Source organism: Nicotiana tabacum, chromosome 14 (genome assembly GCF_000715075.1).
Source record: "Nicotiana tabacum cultivar K326 chromosome 14, ASM71507v2, whole genome shotgun sequence".
Taxonomy (NCBI): domain Eukaryota; kingdom Viridiplantae; phylum Streptophyta; class Magnoliopsida; order Solanales; family Solanaceae; genus Nicotiana; species Nicotiana tabacum.
This window is the reverse complement of record NC_134093.1, coordinates 43,496,822-43,513,797: the sequence shown is the minus strand read 5'-3', so window position 1 is coordinate 43,513,797 and position 16,976 is coordinate 43,496,822. Positions and strand designations below refer to the sequence as shown.

Below are 16,976 nucleotides of genomic sequence, written 5' to 3'. Positions count from 1 at the left end.
TCTATGATCACATGTGCATTTGTTATCAACTTGCAGTTTGACTTTTGCAAGATTGATTGCTCAAATTATTAGAGCACAGTTCCAGAATATAAATTATGATGATTTATCTTGATAATACTAGTTTAAATCCAAGTTGGTTTAGCAGAAATTGTATGCCTCCAATTATATCTAAACCATTGGTTATGAGAACAAAATTGCCAAAATAAAATTTGGTATGTGATATATTATTTAATATACAACAGCACTTGTACGCATCTAGCCAAGTTATGATAAGTTCTCCCTATCACAATCGGTTCAGGGTTAGAAACTAAATAATTTCCATCTAGAAATATGAATATGCTATATGATTTAATTGTTCCACCACAATGCACAAAGATGGATCCCCAAACAAGGCTAGGAATATTTATTGGTGATCCCAACAATAGGGGGAGAAAATAGGCAGCTAAAAAAGTAATGCATGTAATGAATTATTATGAGTACATCTAGATCCTCGTACGAGAAAATGTGAACTTGAAGTTCAAGTGATAATTCATTTACAAAATATTGCCAGGCGTATTTGCTGACCCAAAACTAAATGTCATATTCAGCTGCTAATGCTCCAAATAAAATAAAATTTATAATGAATAGAGTCTATGGCATGCATGAAGCATAATAGACTAATCGGTTCCAAAGATAAAATTCCTTGAAGAAGGAGAGGAGCAAATGTTCAAGATGGTCATAATAAGGAGGCAAGTGCTCTAGAAGAGCACCACGACATAACACTTCATAAGACCTCATGGGAGAGGCTCAGGTACCTGAAGATAATAAGATAAAGAGATCTCAATAAGTTATGTCTTTATTGGGTAATAGTAGAACCGATATAAAATGATCGTTGACGATATTGTTAATATAATGTAGCGCTCAATATTATTAATATTGACGAGGATCTTGAGCTCAAATCTGTCATGAAATTTGGACAGATAAATGATTGGCCAAATGAAAAATACGCAATGAAAATTAATTTCACCTGAAAAATATGAAGTTGGACGGATAGTCCCAACATCTGAAAGTATAAAGCCAGTGGATGTATAAATGTGTACTTGTGCAAAAAAAAGGTCAAGTCGATAAACATAAAGACGACTTGTGTCACAAAAAAATTGTAAATATCCTGGCATTGATTATATAGAGACATGTTCTCCTGTGGTGGATGTCGTCATTTCAGGTTTTAATCTGGCAATACAAGAAAAATGTGATATGCGTATAATGAAAATCATTGAGGATTTAAATTGTTCTGAAGCATATTAAGGTTTCCAAGAAATTTATTAAATAAAGCTTCAAAAATCCTTATACGGGTTGAAACAATCAGAGCGCATGTGGTATAATCGCTTGAGTGAGTACCTGTTGAAAGAAGGGTACAAGAATGAATCAATTTGTGCTTGTGTCTTTATAAAAAGATCTGGATCTAAATTTGTTATAATCACCATGTATGTTGATGATTTAAATATCATTGGAACTCCTAGGGAGCTTCCTAAAGCAGTAGACTATTTAAAGAAAGGATTTGAAATGAAAGATCTTGGAAAGACAGAATTTTGTCTTGGTCTACAAATTGAGTATATGAAAGATGAAATTTTTGTCCATCAACCAGCATACACTAAAATGATTTTAAAGCGATTATATATGGATAAAGCACATCCATTCCGACATCATGAAAATAATGAAGAGCTTCTTGGTCCCGAAATACCATATCTTAGTGCAATTAGTGCACTAATGTATCTTTCTAATATTACAAGGTCTGACATAACTTTTCAAGTTAATGTCTTAACAAGATATAGGTCTGCTCCTACAAGGAGACATTGGAATGGAATCAAGCACATATTGCGGTATCTAAAAGGGACTACCGATATGGAATTATTTTATGACAATGATTTCAGTCCCGATCTTATTGGTTATGCCGATGTTGGGTATTTATATGACCCACACAAGGCTCGATCTCAAACATGCTATGTGTTTACATATGGAGACACTGCCATATCTTGGCGATCGACTAAGCAATCAATCGTGGCTACTTCATTTAATCATGCTGAGATAATTGCTATTCATGAAGCAAGTCGAGAATGTGTATGGTTGAGGTCTATAATACATCTTATTCGAGACAAATATGGTTTAAAGTGTGACAAACTACCCATAATTTTGTATGAAGACAATGCAGCATGCATAGCCCAATGGAAGGGAGGATTCATAAAGGGGATAGGACAAAGTAAATTTTACCAAAGTTATTTTTCACACATGATATTCAAAAGAATGGTGATATCAATGTGCAACAGATCCATTCAAGTGATAATATGGCTGATATGTTCACCAAATCTCTACCGACGTCAACCTTCAAGAAACTAGTGTACAAGATTGGGATACGAAGGCTCAAGGATGTGAATTGATGCTCTCATCAGGGGGAGTTAATACGCGTTGTACTCTTTTTCCCTTACAAGGTTTTGTCCCACTAGGTTTTCCTTGCAAGGTTTTTAACGAGGCAACCAAAAGGCGTATTTCTAAACATGTGTACTCTTTTTCCTTCACTAGAATTTTTTTCCCATAGGATTTTTTCCTAATAAAGTTTTAACGAGGCACATTATCTATGGACATCCAAGGGGGAGTGTTATAAGAAAAATCAAATTATGGTGATCTTCTTAAATGCTTAATGAAATATTCAATGACATATTTCTATGCTTAATGACATATTTAATGACATATTTTTCTTCACTTTTCATACCTATATAAAGGCCTTGTAATAGATAAGAAAATACATACAATTGAAGAAGAAAATCTCTTCCTTCTCTCTATCTCTATTTCTTGTTCATGTTTTACTAAATTGCTTTTATTTCATAACAATATGTCTTGTTCATATTTTACTAAATTGCTTTTTTTTTTTTTATAACAGCTTTAACTTTGAACTTATTTGTTTATATGAAGTAGTGGGTTTACAATTATGATTCCCTATTGTCATCCAAAATAGTATTTATTTTATTAGACTCGTTAAAGAACAAGCTTCAAGTAGTGGGGCATCGTCATCGTCATCTCAACCATAAATCTTCATAAATCAACAACACCCATTTGTGGGTTTGTTTTCAAGCTTTCTCTAGGTTCAATAATGGTGGATTTCAAGTTCTCCACTACAGTATACAAGAACCAACTCAAAGATTGAATCTCAATTTTCAGACAAGGAATTGTGTAGGAAGAAGAAAAAGAAACGAGTAGATATTTAGTGAGTGAGAGATAAGCTTTTTAACGAGAACAAACAATTAGAGCTTTGAGTCAAACACTCAATTTCTAGGGCTCCACGGTGGACACCAAAATGTTTAACCCATTCAAAATAATTAAATTTATATTTAATTAGGTCACTAACAATTCGTTAAAATCATAATTTAGTTGGATAAATTGTTTAGCTAGACTAAGTAAGCAACAAATGACGATAATAATGCGATTAAAGTTGGCAAGCAAAGAAAAAAAATCTTATTGAGATTGTTTTTGATCCACAATGTTGCGAAGTAAAGATCAATCTCAAGCTTGACAAGAGCAAAATATAATTGCATATAATAAGGAGTGAGTAGAGCGGAATTAGAAGAATTACGAGTGAAGAAATTTGAGATATTTATAGCTTAAGCCTAACATTTACATCCCTAGTTCAACTCCCACACGTTGCTTTGTGTGGTTGTTAACTATCGAGATACTCCCCAATTATGAGATAAGCGTCAGATATAGTGTAATGGATATGAGTGGATCCCGAATATTTGAGAGGTGGTTGAAAACGAAGCAAAACTTCGGATTACATTTATATTGATGGGTCTCGGGGCCATCCTTGTAGTGCTTCTCCGGAGCACTACTCCCATCTTCGTGGAAAGGAGTTAACAAGTCCAAGATTTTTCACGCGAGGGCAACTTTTACTACTTTTTCATTTCCTGGTTCATCCCTATCCTCAGACAAATACTTATCCTAAGCAGCATCGTATTGTTATGTAAATTGGCCACGTGTCAAGGTTAAATTTTATCAATACAAACAGTCCCCCATTTTTCAGATATTTTTTGAGAAATGTCTAGGAAGTTTCATGATCTTTGGCATGTTCCAGAGGAATTTTTTAGGCAAGATTTATCATGCTACCATCATCGTTTTTGAATCTGAAATGACGCCTAGTCACTTTCATTTAAGGCTCCGAACACATGGCGGCCTTAAATGAGTTCTAACACCGCAGCGGTTAGCAAGGTCATGATGACCTTGCCTATAAGAGTCGATCCTTTTCTCTGTCCTTGAACTTCTTCTCTGAAATTTCTCATACAACTCCGTTGTTGTCTCCAAGTAACCTTCAACTTTTTTATTTCTTGTTTCCCCTTATCTTCACATCACAACTTCTAATTGTTTCTCAAGATACTTTAATCTGAGCTCACGATATAGACTCCACCATCGAGGCCACAACCATTACTCATCTGTCAGCGACCATCGTGATTATGGAGGATACGAATCACCCTCCCTTACTAGGAAAGGCAGGGCTACCAAATCTACCAAGATTTCGACGAAGATGGAGGGAGAGAGGTCATCATCCCCTACCAACAAAGGCAGAGTTGTTCAGGCTACCACGATCATAGCGGAGTTGGAACAAGTCCCTGCCAAGAGGGTCAAGGCTGCCAAAACCTCTGACGAAGGCAATAAAGAGCACCACTTGCCAAAACTTACAGAGGTTCTCCCAAAGACGACCAGTTTCATTGGTTCCTACATCTCCCACAAGAGCAATTGAGACTTTTTAGCTGGCTTAAAAGGGAAAGCACCTTCCGGCCGTCCTGAAAGATTGCATGTGGGAAGAAAAGGTTCAGCTCTTCCTACCTGAAGCAAACGAGAACATAACTACCTATCGGTAGGGTTTCTCATATGTGTTCACATACCCGCTCACTCAGGTTTAAGCCGGCCATAGATCCAGTAGTAAAGGACCTTTGCAAGGCATAGAACATTTGCTTGGGTCATCTAGGACCAGTTGTGTAGCGAGAAGTCACATGCCTGAGGTTTCTTGCTAAAAAGGTGCGAGAGAGTTTCACTTTCAAGCACTTCATCCAAATTTACTGCCCCAAGATTTACATTGGGTAGATGATAACATTGGCGAGTGGGGGCACTCGCATCTGTCTTGCTAATACAGAGGATGATTTCGATCGCAAATGGTACGACAATGACCTTCCCTTCCTGGAGAAGTGGAATTTCAAATGTAAGTTCTTCACCTTTTTTCTCATGTTTTATTTCACCTTCTTAGATTAGGACCTTCTAACTTTTATGATGAACAGCTACTCTGACCTCCGTCACTGGTGCGCTCCCGAATATAGAGGAGTGGGTCGTCAACATTTTAAAGTAGATTACCATGTATGTGAAATATGGAAAGCGATCTCTGTCATTAAAAGATGAGAGTCAAAAAATCATGGTAGGGATATTTTAACTCCAGGGTATTTTAACTTCTATTTCTTATTGAAATTCATGACACTCTCATTCTACTGCTCCAGGCGCGAGGCCGAAGATATCATCGGCCCAGATTGAGGTCTTAGATCTTGAGATCCCATAGGATCTTGTCCAACAGTCAACCTTGATGAAGAGGAAAGCTGTTGAGAAGGGATATTCCATCCCCAAACCCGAGAAGAAGAAGAGTTCTAAAAAGGGAACTTAGGAGAAAGAGGATCACGTTAATCCTCGGATACTGCCTCCAGTCACCCTCTCCAAGCTCCAGGATGAGCCTGAGGCGGATGAACTTCTGCACACTCTCGCTCCTCCTACCATTCTTGTTGAAGACAACGACTAGCCGAAATCACCCTTGAAGTGGAGACCCAACAAAGAACTAATGGTGCCAAAGGAAGAAGCTATGGCACTTCGGCGCGAAGGCTTTGGCGAGTCAAGTAAAGCCTTTCCAAAATGGTTGAAGTTTCTGGAACATGATTCCGCAGGATTCTAGGCAGACCCATACTAGGTATCCTGCCCTAAGGTACCCCAGTGCCAGAAACCCGAAGATTCCACTACCCAAAGAGGCAGGTGCTGGTAGAAATTCCTTCGTATGTGAACGTCTTCCGGAGGCCCAAGAAAATTGTTTAGTGGTTCAAAGATTTTATTGAGCCTCTAGAATGCGAATACATAGATAGGGCTTTGACGGTAGCTCTGGAAAACCACGTAATGTAATCAGGGTTCAAGGTGTGTTCCTAAACACCTCATTTTTTGTCGATTTCTGCCTCTTTTTTTGTTTTTCTAATATCCTCTTTTTTAGGTCAACCTATTAGCAACAGAATTACTTGCTAGGACCACGATAAACATTGTTATTAGGCTCGAGAAAGAAAAACAATCAAGAGGTTGACACAAACCATGACAGAGAGAGACTCGGAGAAGGAGTCTATGTCCTCAGAAATCAGAGAGGCTTCTAAAAGGATCTGTCAGCTACAACAGGATAAAGAGGCCTAAGATCTCAAATTTTCCCAATAGTTCAGAGAGCTGAATTAGAAGGTAAAGGACCTTGAAGTCATCATCCAGAGAAATAAGGACCAACACATTAGCCTGGTGGAAGAATGGAGCAAGACTATCTCTGAAAGGAAGTCCATGAAGGATTGGTGTCGGGAGCTATTCGAAGAAGTAAACGAGCTAAAAGGGGCTTTGGAAATCTCTGAGGCAAAGAAGAAAAAATTCTTGTCCTAATGGGCTGGCATCACCTCGGAGTTGAAGATGGCTAGTATTGAGGTAGAGGAGGACAAAAAGTACGCCAACCTACTGGTTCGTCAGAAAGACCTCTACGAGGTTCGTTTTAAGGGTTTCTACTTGGACGAGGAGATTTTCAAGGTGGATGAGCTTATTGAGAAGGCGAAGCCCACGAGCTTTTATACGTCTGATGACTTCAAAAAGTCTTGGGATGATACAAAGAACGAAATGAAGATGCCATCCCCTATTCAGCCTGCTAAAGTCCTTGGGAATTGGGGGGGGGGGAGGGGGTACTAAAACGCACCCTTCACCTCCAATTCTTCTGGTTGCACCTTCTTTATTTCTCCCTTCCTCCTCCCAAGCACCTCTTCCAGGATCAAGGGGTCTATGGGGGCCTTTTTGTAAAGAATTTTTGTTTTGTATATATTGTGGGGCTTTTGTGTCTCTGGCAATAAATAGCAAGTTTAATTATGCCTTTATGTTTTGCTTTTTGCATATTCGCATGTTATAATTACTGCATTTTTATAGCTTAACACAACCTAGGTAGTTTCTAGGATGAACTCACCGAATGACTATGAAAGTGGTTAAAGTTGCCTCCTAGGTCTTTTTATTATTTTTAGTGCCTATGAAGAAGACGTCTCCTCTTCAGTTTGGGGCGTAAGTTATTTGGAAAAACTGCCAAGTCTCCGCCTTTCAAGATTGTTTATCTGGGAGAAAGGGCTTGTTGAATAGCCTAAGGACCAGTGTATAGGGAATTTTTCCTAAGTAATTTTGTAGATATTTAATAAGGGCGAAGTCTCCAGACCTAGGCATTTCTTGAGATAATCCATCTCCGGACTAAATAGTCCCAGGTTGGTCCATCCCCTATCTGGATGATCTCCAGTCATGGGTGCTGAATACGATCATCGGACTGTCCCCGATCACAGGTACTGAGTGCGATCTTCCGACAAAAGAGCTTAGCTTTATAAAGCTATTTTCATCAAGAATTAGCCATCAATCGAGCCTGTTACTTTGATACAGATATCATTGTCCCCCTATTTTTTGGGTGCTTTATAGGGGGTACCAGGGAAGTGGGAAACTCCTAACAGGATAAATCTTGACAGATATCTTTTCCTAACTAGAGATCTTGACAGTAAAGATTGCTCTTTCATATCCCCAAGATGATGTGATTTGATATGTGATTGATGAGACGTGTGCAGTCTCTTATTAATGTTTGCGGTACGCGGCCAGATATCATAGGATCTGCTGTTGGTGGCAGTTTCTTAGGCAATGATGGTTACTTTTAGTGATTGATGTGAGCCTGACTCTAGAGGTTTTGGCTTTGATTTTTGTCTATATATACACATGAATTGCGCCATCTCTTCTGCCTTTTTTTTGCTTTGCTAGCTTTCCCACTTTGATTCTTCCTTATTTGTTGTGTTAGCTTTCTTACAAAGTGCTACAGATTCACAAGATATTCACCATGCTGCCTTGTTGCAAAGTGCTATGGATTCACGAGATATTCACCATGTTCTTCCTTACTTCTTGTGTTAGCTTATTTGCAAAGTGCTATGGATTCACAAGACATTCACCATGTTGCAGCTGCCGTCTTAATGGCTCTATCTATTGTGGCGACGGAGCCCTCTAGTAAGGTGGCCGAGTCTAATCTTTGCAAGAGGAAGAGGGTGGCAAAGGTATCTTTCAGTAAAAGGGCAAATACTAATGTTGAACCCACTGTTTCAGATGTCATACCAAAGCAGGGCGGCACTGGGGCGGAGGGTGGTGCATGGAACAACACGACGTACCCTATTGGCACCTTGAATTTTCTTGTGAGATCAGACTATCTTCCTCTAGTAAAGGAAAAATGTGGCTAGAATCACATAAATGTTCAAGCTCCCTTAGTTTCTAAGCAGATCACTAGCTACAGAGAAGGTTTGTTTTCTTGTATACCTATCTTTTTACCTTGAAGTTTAACCCTATGGTAGATTCCATAATCTTAGATCTTTGTTGGAAGTTTAATGTCACCTTGGCCCAGGTTGGCCCGACAATCTGGAGGTTTGTGGCTTGTTTCCGCCATCTGTTGAATCTATTCGGAGTAAGTTTTTCTCTTCAACATATCCTTCACTTGCATTTCCTGGAGCTATACAGACGATGTGATATCATTGTTTCTAACCAAAGCACATGAAAGATCATAGATACTGAGGATGATTTTGATAAGGGATGGTATGATCACTTTGTGGCTGTCCTACCCGGGAGTTTACCCAACTTGTGAGGAGATCCTTCCCGGAGAGGTGGAATGGCAAGTGTAAGTACATTGTTTTTCTTCTGAAATTTCCTTTTACCATTCATCGTACTCAGTCTTTGAAATGCAGCCGCTCTTAGCACGCTTTGAGAGGTACCCCATATTGAGGAGTGGGTTAAGAAGATCTTATCTTTTTCTCTACTACACGAAAGGTCTTGGAGGCACATCTCGGAGTTGCCGGATGGAGGGACAAAAATCTCAGTACAGTTGGCATTTTTGTAGGTCCTTATTTATATCTCCTGTGATTTTATCTTTCCTTCTTTTTTGCAAGCATTGCATCGAGGAAGCCTCTATTCTGGGCCTTGGTTTATCCTCAAGCGTTGCCTAGGAAAGGATTTAGGAACTTTCAGCGGCCAGCCGCAGTAAGAAAAACTCTCAAGCAGATGCTCCAGTCAATAGCCCTACCAGCTTTCCCAGGAGAAGGACTCGATCCAGCTTTGTGAAGAAGCCTTCTCTGTCCCGGGATACCGATCCTATCTTCATAGATGTTGAAGAGACGGAGTCCCTAGTAAGAGATTCTCAAGAGTTATTGGAGGGTGGTCCCCATGTAGCGGATATGTCTGATCCAACTCCGATCATAGCCCCATCAGCCTGAACTTCTCCCCAAGTTGGTCCCTCCATTAGCACCGATAAGCATTATATTACGGTGGAGGTTCCCAAGGGGATTGACTTACAAAAGTTGGAGGAGAAATCCACTTCCTATCTTGTGAGCGACATATTAAACTTCCCTCTCCGAGTATGTCTTTATATTGCATTTTATCTTATGCTCATCTTTAATTATAATATTCAAATGGTTTACGCTCTGTCCGTGCAGGCCAATTTGATGTCTCCCAACATATAGAGAGGATCCGTTGGCATGAGGGGGTAATTGAGGAGCTAAACGATCATATCGAGGCTAGGAGAGAGCGTTCCGAGAAGGTAGTTTATGAGTCTCGGGCCAAGATAGCGGGGGAGGAGTTGGAGCGAGTAAGTATTGAGAAAGCCCAGTCTGCTAAGAGGATTTTCCATCTCGAAACCTTGCTTGGCAAGAAGGTGATCCTCTTAGGTCGGGTTACCAAGGAGCGCGTCACGCTAGTACCTAACCTTTGCCATGCGAAGGAGAGAGGAAGAACCCTTGAGGCGCAGCTTGAAGTTTTGAAGGTTAAGGATGAGAAGCTTAGACGTGAAAAAGATAAGATAGCCTCCGATTAGGGACTTTGAGATTCATTCGGAGCTTGTTCAACACTGCTTTGTTTTTGGAGTCCCGATTGTTTGTTCCAGTGATCCGGACTTGGACAAAGAGATAAGAGATGCCAAAACGAGCATGGAATGACGCCTTACTGCAACTAGATTTAGATGACATTGACAATTACTCCTCCGAGGCGAAACCGAATCTGGATATGCCAGAGAACAATATGGGTCAGGGAGCTATTAATGTGCTCTCTCTTCCCTTGACTTCTCAGGTTACTCTTCCCTCGGGAACTCCCTAGTATCTCCCATGGCTCCTTTGAATCCTTCAGTTGTCTCTCCTTTGCCGGATACCCAAGCAAGCATGTCATACTCTCCTTCTCCTAGTGGATGTTAACGAACCGTGCAAGTGACCAATTTGGTTGAGTACTTCACTCTTTGTTTTTAGAAGTTTTCTTTTGGAAATCTTGTGAGTGTTCTGGGATACTCATTTGTTTTTGGGAGGTTTTTTTTGGAAATCTCATGAGTGTTCAGGGATATTGATTGTTGTAATTCTTCGTGCTTTGAACAATTTACAAGCAATTTTTTGCTTTTATCTCTTATTAGAACCCCCAAGGGTATTTTAGTTTCTTAATAATGTGAGTGGACTTCAGTGTATTCAACTCGTAATTGAAAGGTGTCGCACATGAGGGTGACATATCATCCTCTCTTTAGGCGTTATGTTAATTTTAAAGTGATGTAATTCGGATAACTCTTTGGGAGCACGTCCGTAGAGTAAAATGAAGATAATTCTTCAAAGGAATGTAATGTCATTGTAAAATATTTGTAAGGACCATCGGAGGGTGAAACCGCAGAAGGCCAAGCGTATAGTAGGAGACAACCAGATTATTACCTAGTGTTCACCTATCCGACTTACACACTAGGGGACTAAGCCTTCTGCAGGTCAAAATCACGAGGAAAAGCTCGGGATCCAAAACAGTCATCACCGAAGGTCAACCCAAATAAGATTGTAACATGAATATGTCTACAAGGCACAATAGGCCAAGGTGACTTTCCAGAGTCATTATCCCCTAGCATTGGTTTAAACGAATATTTCTAAGGAGCTATAAACGGATGGGGGGGTGTTCTTTTCGATAAAGACTATGTCAAACCCCTTTTTAGTTAGATGTTGCTCGACTGTGGCCGAGAACTCTTTGAGGTTCCAAAATTTTGCTGATATTTAGTATAATCATCATTCTAGCCGGGTAGACTTTTAGCATATCATCTAAATATGTTAATAAGAATATAATAAAATTAATTTGTAACGCGTGCAGAAGAGAGGAGGCGAAATCGTTGCAATTCTAGAAATAGAATCATTTGAGGTGTACTGTATTTCAGTTCGATTTCCCGGGCTTCCTATCCATCTTTTCTAGCTTATAAGATCCTTTCTTAGTTACTTCTGTGATCTAGTATGATCCTTCCTAGTTGGGTCCGAGATTTTCTACATTTGACTCCTGCATTTCTGAGAACATATTTCGGAGTACGTAGTCCCCAAACTTGAAGTGTCGTAGGTTGGCTTTTTTGTTGTAATACTTCTCGATCTTCTAATTCTGAGCGTCCATCCGGACCAGGGCCAATTCTCGCCATCCTTCGAGCAGATCCAATTTTGTTGCAAGCGCTTTGTTATTGATTTCTTCTGTAGTGTGAGTGAACCTTAGGCTCCCCTATTTCAGTCGGAATAAGTGCTTCAGACCCATATACAAGGCAAAAATGGGGTATTCTTGGTGCTAAATTTTATTATTGTTCAATAAGCCCGAAGTACCCCCGGTAATTCATCCGGTCAATTTCCCTTAGCTGCTTCCAACTTCTCCTTTAATGAATTTAGCAAATCCTTGTTAGAAATAGAAGGAACTTTACTTTTCCCGGTGCCTGTGGTAATGGCCTCATATTGTCCATTTCCCATTTCATGAAGGGTCACCGTACTGAATGTAGGGGCTCATCCAATTGATGCAACCATGAGGCGATCCACTAGCATTTCTCACATCTTTTGACAAAATTTGCTGCATCATGTTTCATCTGAGGCTAAAAATATCCAGCTCTCAGTAGATTTTGGACCAAGGACCTATCCCATGAATGATTTCTGCAATGGCCCTCATGAAATTCTCGCATCATATAATCGGTATCCCCCGAGCCCAAACATTTGGTTAACATGCCACTGTAGGTTCTTCAATATAAGTCACTTGACACGAGGCAATTTCTAGCGACTTGGTTTCAATCTTCTGAGATTTTTTCTTATCTTTCGGTAGTGTCCCATTTTACATGTAACCGATGATTTCACTTTGCCAATCCCAAACTAGACGAGCCATGTTCACCTCAACTTGCTGTTGGTCGATAGTGGAGTAAAACAAATGAACTACCAAGGTTTTCCTAGATTTAGTGATGTTTGAAGCTGCCCCGAGGGTGGCCAGGGCAACAACTTCGACATTTTCCTCTTAGGGTATCTGAGTGGCTTTCTATTATCGAAACTGATCAAGAAGAGAGGTAACTTTGTTCATAAACCGCATCATCCGGGCATCTCTGGCCTCGTAGGTCCTCCGAATTTGATTGACCATTAACTGTGGGTCACTTTTCCACTCTATATATTCTACTCTAAGCTTTTGGCTAGTTCAAGATCTGCAATCATAGCCTTATACTCTGATACATTATTAATTATAAAATGGCATTTAATAGCTTGACATATCGTTAACGGTTGGAGTTGTAAGCACAATACCTAATCTGAAGCCTTTGGTGCTCATTGAGCCATATGTGTAAAAGGTCCAGAGTACCGAAGCTGTTCCGAAAGTTTTAATCAGCTTCCGGGAATATACTCTCACTAAAGTCAGCAACAAAGTCGACTAGGACTTGTGACTTAATGGTGGTGCAAGGTTGATATGTTATATTAAATAAACTTAGTTCAGCTGCCCATTTGTCAAGCCGTCCAGAGAGTTTCGGCTTATGAAGAATATTCTACAGTGGGAAAGTGGTCACCACAGAAATAAGGTGACACTAAAAATAAGGCCTTATCTTTTGGGAGGCTATTATGAGTGCTAAAGCTAACTTTTATAGGCTGATACTTGGTTTCAGTGTCTATAAGTACCTTACTAACATAATAGATTAGAGATTGTGTATCTTTGTCCTCTCGCACCAATACAACACTTATAACCATTTCCAATACGGCTAAATGCACCAGTAGTTGTTCTCCCTAGCAAGGCTTGAATAAAAGTTGGGGATTTGATAGGTATTAGGTCCCCTAGTGCTTGTTGACACTCGAGGTTCCAGTAGAAGCCTTTTTTTATCTTTAGTGATATGAAGATTTTGTGATACCTTTTTTAGGAGTGGGATATGAATCGACCGAGTGCTACTATACGTTTAGTCAGCCTCATTACATCTTTCTGGTTCTCATATTTGGGATTTCCTTGATGGCCTATATTTGCGCAGGGTTAACTTCTATATCTCTATTAGAAATCAAGAAACCAAAAAACTTACTTGATCCCACTCCGAAGGTACATTTCTTGGGTTTAGCTTCATGTTGTACTTCCAAAGGATAGAAAATTCCTCCATTAGGTGATCAAGATGATCATCTTCTTAGACCGATTTGACCAACATATCATCAATGTATACTTTCATGGATTTCCCAATGTAATCTTTGAACATTTGGGTGACGAGCCTTCGATATGTTGCACCGGCGTTCTTTAACCCGAATGACATAAAATTGTAGCAACATGTCCCCCCATCAGTTATGATGGATGTTTTCTCCTGATCTCCTAAGTCCATATTTATATGGTTATACCCCGAATAGGCATCTAAGAAACTCAACAACTCATGTTTGACAGTGGAGTCTATAAGTTGGTCAATATTTGGCTTGGGGAAGAAATCTTTTATGCAAGCCTTATTGGGGTCTTTGTAATCGAGGCATACCCTCAGTTTGCCTTTTTTTTTGGGTACCACCATGACATTGGCTAGCCAATCTGGATATTTTACCTCTCAGATAAATTCGCTGTTCAACAATTTGGCTACCTTCATTCCATAATTGTATTCCGCTCAGGTATGATATTTCTATTTTTTGTTTGACCGAGCGACAATTTGGGTTGACATTCAGTTTATGTGTCATTACCTCGAGTGGGATCCCTTTTATGTTTGCATGAGACTAAGTAAAACAGTCTATGTTAGCACGTAAAAATTCAATTAACTTACATTCTGTTTGAGGGCCAGCTCTGAACCACTATAGACCTTCCTCTTTATCCAATAGATGAAGAAAATCTCTTCCTTCTACTCTTTGGTAGTTGATTCTACAGCACCAGCCTTTTCTAGTTCGATGATTTTATCCTCAAGAGTCGACTCACTCTGCTCCGAAACATGTGCTGTAGTTGCTATTTGTTTGTTTCCTTTTTGTGAAGGTTATTGGCAATTGCAATTGAATTAACTTCTCAGGCGGTGCTTTGCTCTCCCCGGATCTCCCTAATTCCTTATGGTGAATTTATCACTTGTGCAAGGTTGATAGTACTGCATACTTGTCGTATATGACCTAGAATAGCATTGTAGGTCATATCTCTGGCTACTACTTGGAACAGGGTTTCCTTAGTTACCCCTCCTGCAAAACTCAGTAGAGTAATCCCACCTTTGGTCATCTCACTAGAGTTGTTGAGTCCAGAGAGTAGTAATGCTTTTGGGACAATTTGATCCACAAGCTGCATCTCCTCAACCACTCATATTTGGATGTGTTGGCTGAGCTACCTGGATCAACTAAAACATGCCTAACATCAGTGTTATCAATTCGTAACGTAATTACCAGACCATTGTCTTGTGGCATGATCAATCTATCTGCATCTTTATTGCTGAAAGTGATTTCTTCTCTGATCAAGGTGTACCGAGTGCGCTTCTCGCGGTTAATGGATATTTTTGAGAGATTCTTCAAGGATGTATATGTGACACCGTTCACCTCTTTGCCTCCTAAGATGACATTAACCACCCGTTTTAGAGATGGAGCCCAGGGTGGTTCTTTATTGTTCTTGTTTTGCATATAGGATAGTTTGCCTTTTCACTAAAAATCTCCGTAAGGTAACCTATCTTGAGGAGTCAATCCACCTCGCCCTATATGACCTTGCATTCTATGATTTTATGTCATGGTCTCCATAGAATTAACTCCAATGGGCTTGTCTTCTTTTGCTGAGATCTGTTCTCATTTCCTTGGTCATCTCACTTTGTCTCCCATGCCTCGGAGTACTGCTATCAGTTTTGTGGTGTTAAAGTTGTAATCAGCCAACTTGTGTCTAAGATAATGATCATTGTCTCGCGATATCTCGGGTTCCTTGCCCTTCTGGGCAGCCCCCTAGTGTTTTTGAGGTTGCTTCGCCTGTGGTCCCGTGCTGGTTCTGACCTCATATTATGTGTTTGTCTGGCAAGACCATGATAAGGCTCGTATCCACCTTTAGGAACACACCTGGTGTTATGGATTTTAGAAAAAATACGCAAGCAACAAGAAGGTTGAAAATAGGATTGAAAAACTGTCTCTAAAATTTTATTAATCATAGGGCTTTAAATAGCCAAATAAATAAAGTAGTAGACTCCTCCTACAACTAAATTACTAAACTCTTACTATAATTAAAATTTTGAATCTTCTAGCAGACTCCTCCTAAAACTAAATAACTAATTATTCTAGAAAACAGTAGCAGTAACAGATGCAAAATCCAACACTCCTCCTTGCTTCTGTTGCTGCAGTCTAAAGAAGGTCATCCTCAATTCCTTCTTCTGCTATTAGTGCTTGTGCATGAGCATCTTTGAACTTGCACACTTTTGTAACATGACCTTTTTGTTTGCAATTTCTACATAATGCATCAGGTCTCCACCAACAAAATTTTTCTAAGTGTATTTTCTTTTTGCAATATTTTCAATAAGGATAGTCGACTTTTTCTTTTTGGTGTTTCGCATAAAAACAAATACCCTCAGTAACTTTGTCTTGTCTGAAGGCCCTTCTTTACTCTTGTGCTTGAAGAGCACTTATTAATTCTGCAACATAGATGGTAGAGAGATCTTTAGACTCTTACACAGAGGAAATTTTGGATTCAAATCTCTCGGGAATTGGCACAAGAATTTTTTCAACTATCCTGTCATCTTTGAAATCCTCGGGAATTGTCACAAGAATTTTTTCAACTATCCTATCATCTTTGAAATCCTCGCCAAGTGACCTGATTTTATTGACAATTAAAGAAATTCAGTCAGAATACTTAGCGATAGTCTCATCATCTTGCATTCTAAGAGATTCAAAATCTCTTTTCAAATTTAAAATCTGATTTTGTCTGCCTCGTTCACTTCCTTGATACTCCTGTTTGAGTGTTTTCCAAGCTTCTTTTGCTGTCTCACATGCAATGATTTTAGAGAAGATTGAATCTGCAACTGAATTTTGAATTATAGTTTTGGCTTTATATTTTTTGATTTTCTCATCTGAATGAGCTTTGATTTGTAGGATTTGTAGGAAGTGGTTGTATAAGTTTGTCTTCATTACAACTTTCCATAGATCATAAGCTTCAAGATAAGATTTCATCTTCACTGACCAAATCTGATAGTTTTCACCAGTGAAAGTTTGTGGGGTATTCAAAGAGAGACCGCTGCTTGCCATTATTAAAAATTTGGTTAAAAATTGGTATGGGTAAAAATGCGTATGGTTTAAAAGTGGTTGAAATTGGTTGTTTTTCAGCGAATTCAGAGATCCGTCAAGATCAATGGAGGCTCTGATACCACTGTTATGGATTTTAGAAAAAATATGCAAGCGGCAAGAAGGTTGAAAATAGGATTGAAAAACTGTCTCTAAAATTTTATTAATCATAGGGCT

The 16,976-nt window shown here is 39.4% G+C and overlaps 1 long non-coding RNA gene across 8 annotated transcripts; it reads left to right on the top strand.

Moving 5' to 3' along the window:
- The first annotated feature begins 3,738 nt into the window (after positions 1 to 3,738).
- Positions 3,739 to 10,724, top strand: LOC107766213 (uncharacterized). 8 transcript variants are annotated; one of them, XR_012698640.1, is made up of 8 exons: positions 3,739 to 5,040; positions 5,156 to 5,221; positions 8,263 to 8,312; positions 8,404 to 8,592; positions 8,696 to 8,755; positions 8,849 to 8,965; positions 9,033 to 9,698; positions 9,777 to 10,724. It is a non-coding gene; the product is annotated as an uncharacterized LOC107766213 (long non-coding RNA). The 8 variants fall into 8 exon arrangements; XR_012698642.1 differs by having other exon boundaries at positions 8,839 to 8,965; XR_012698644.1 differs by having other exon boundaries at positions 4,906 to 5,040; positions 8,215 to 8,312; positions 8,856 to 8,965.
- The last annotated feature ends 6,252 nt before the right edge of the window (positions 10,725 to 16,976 follow it).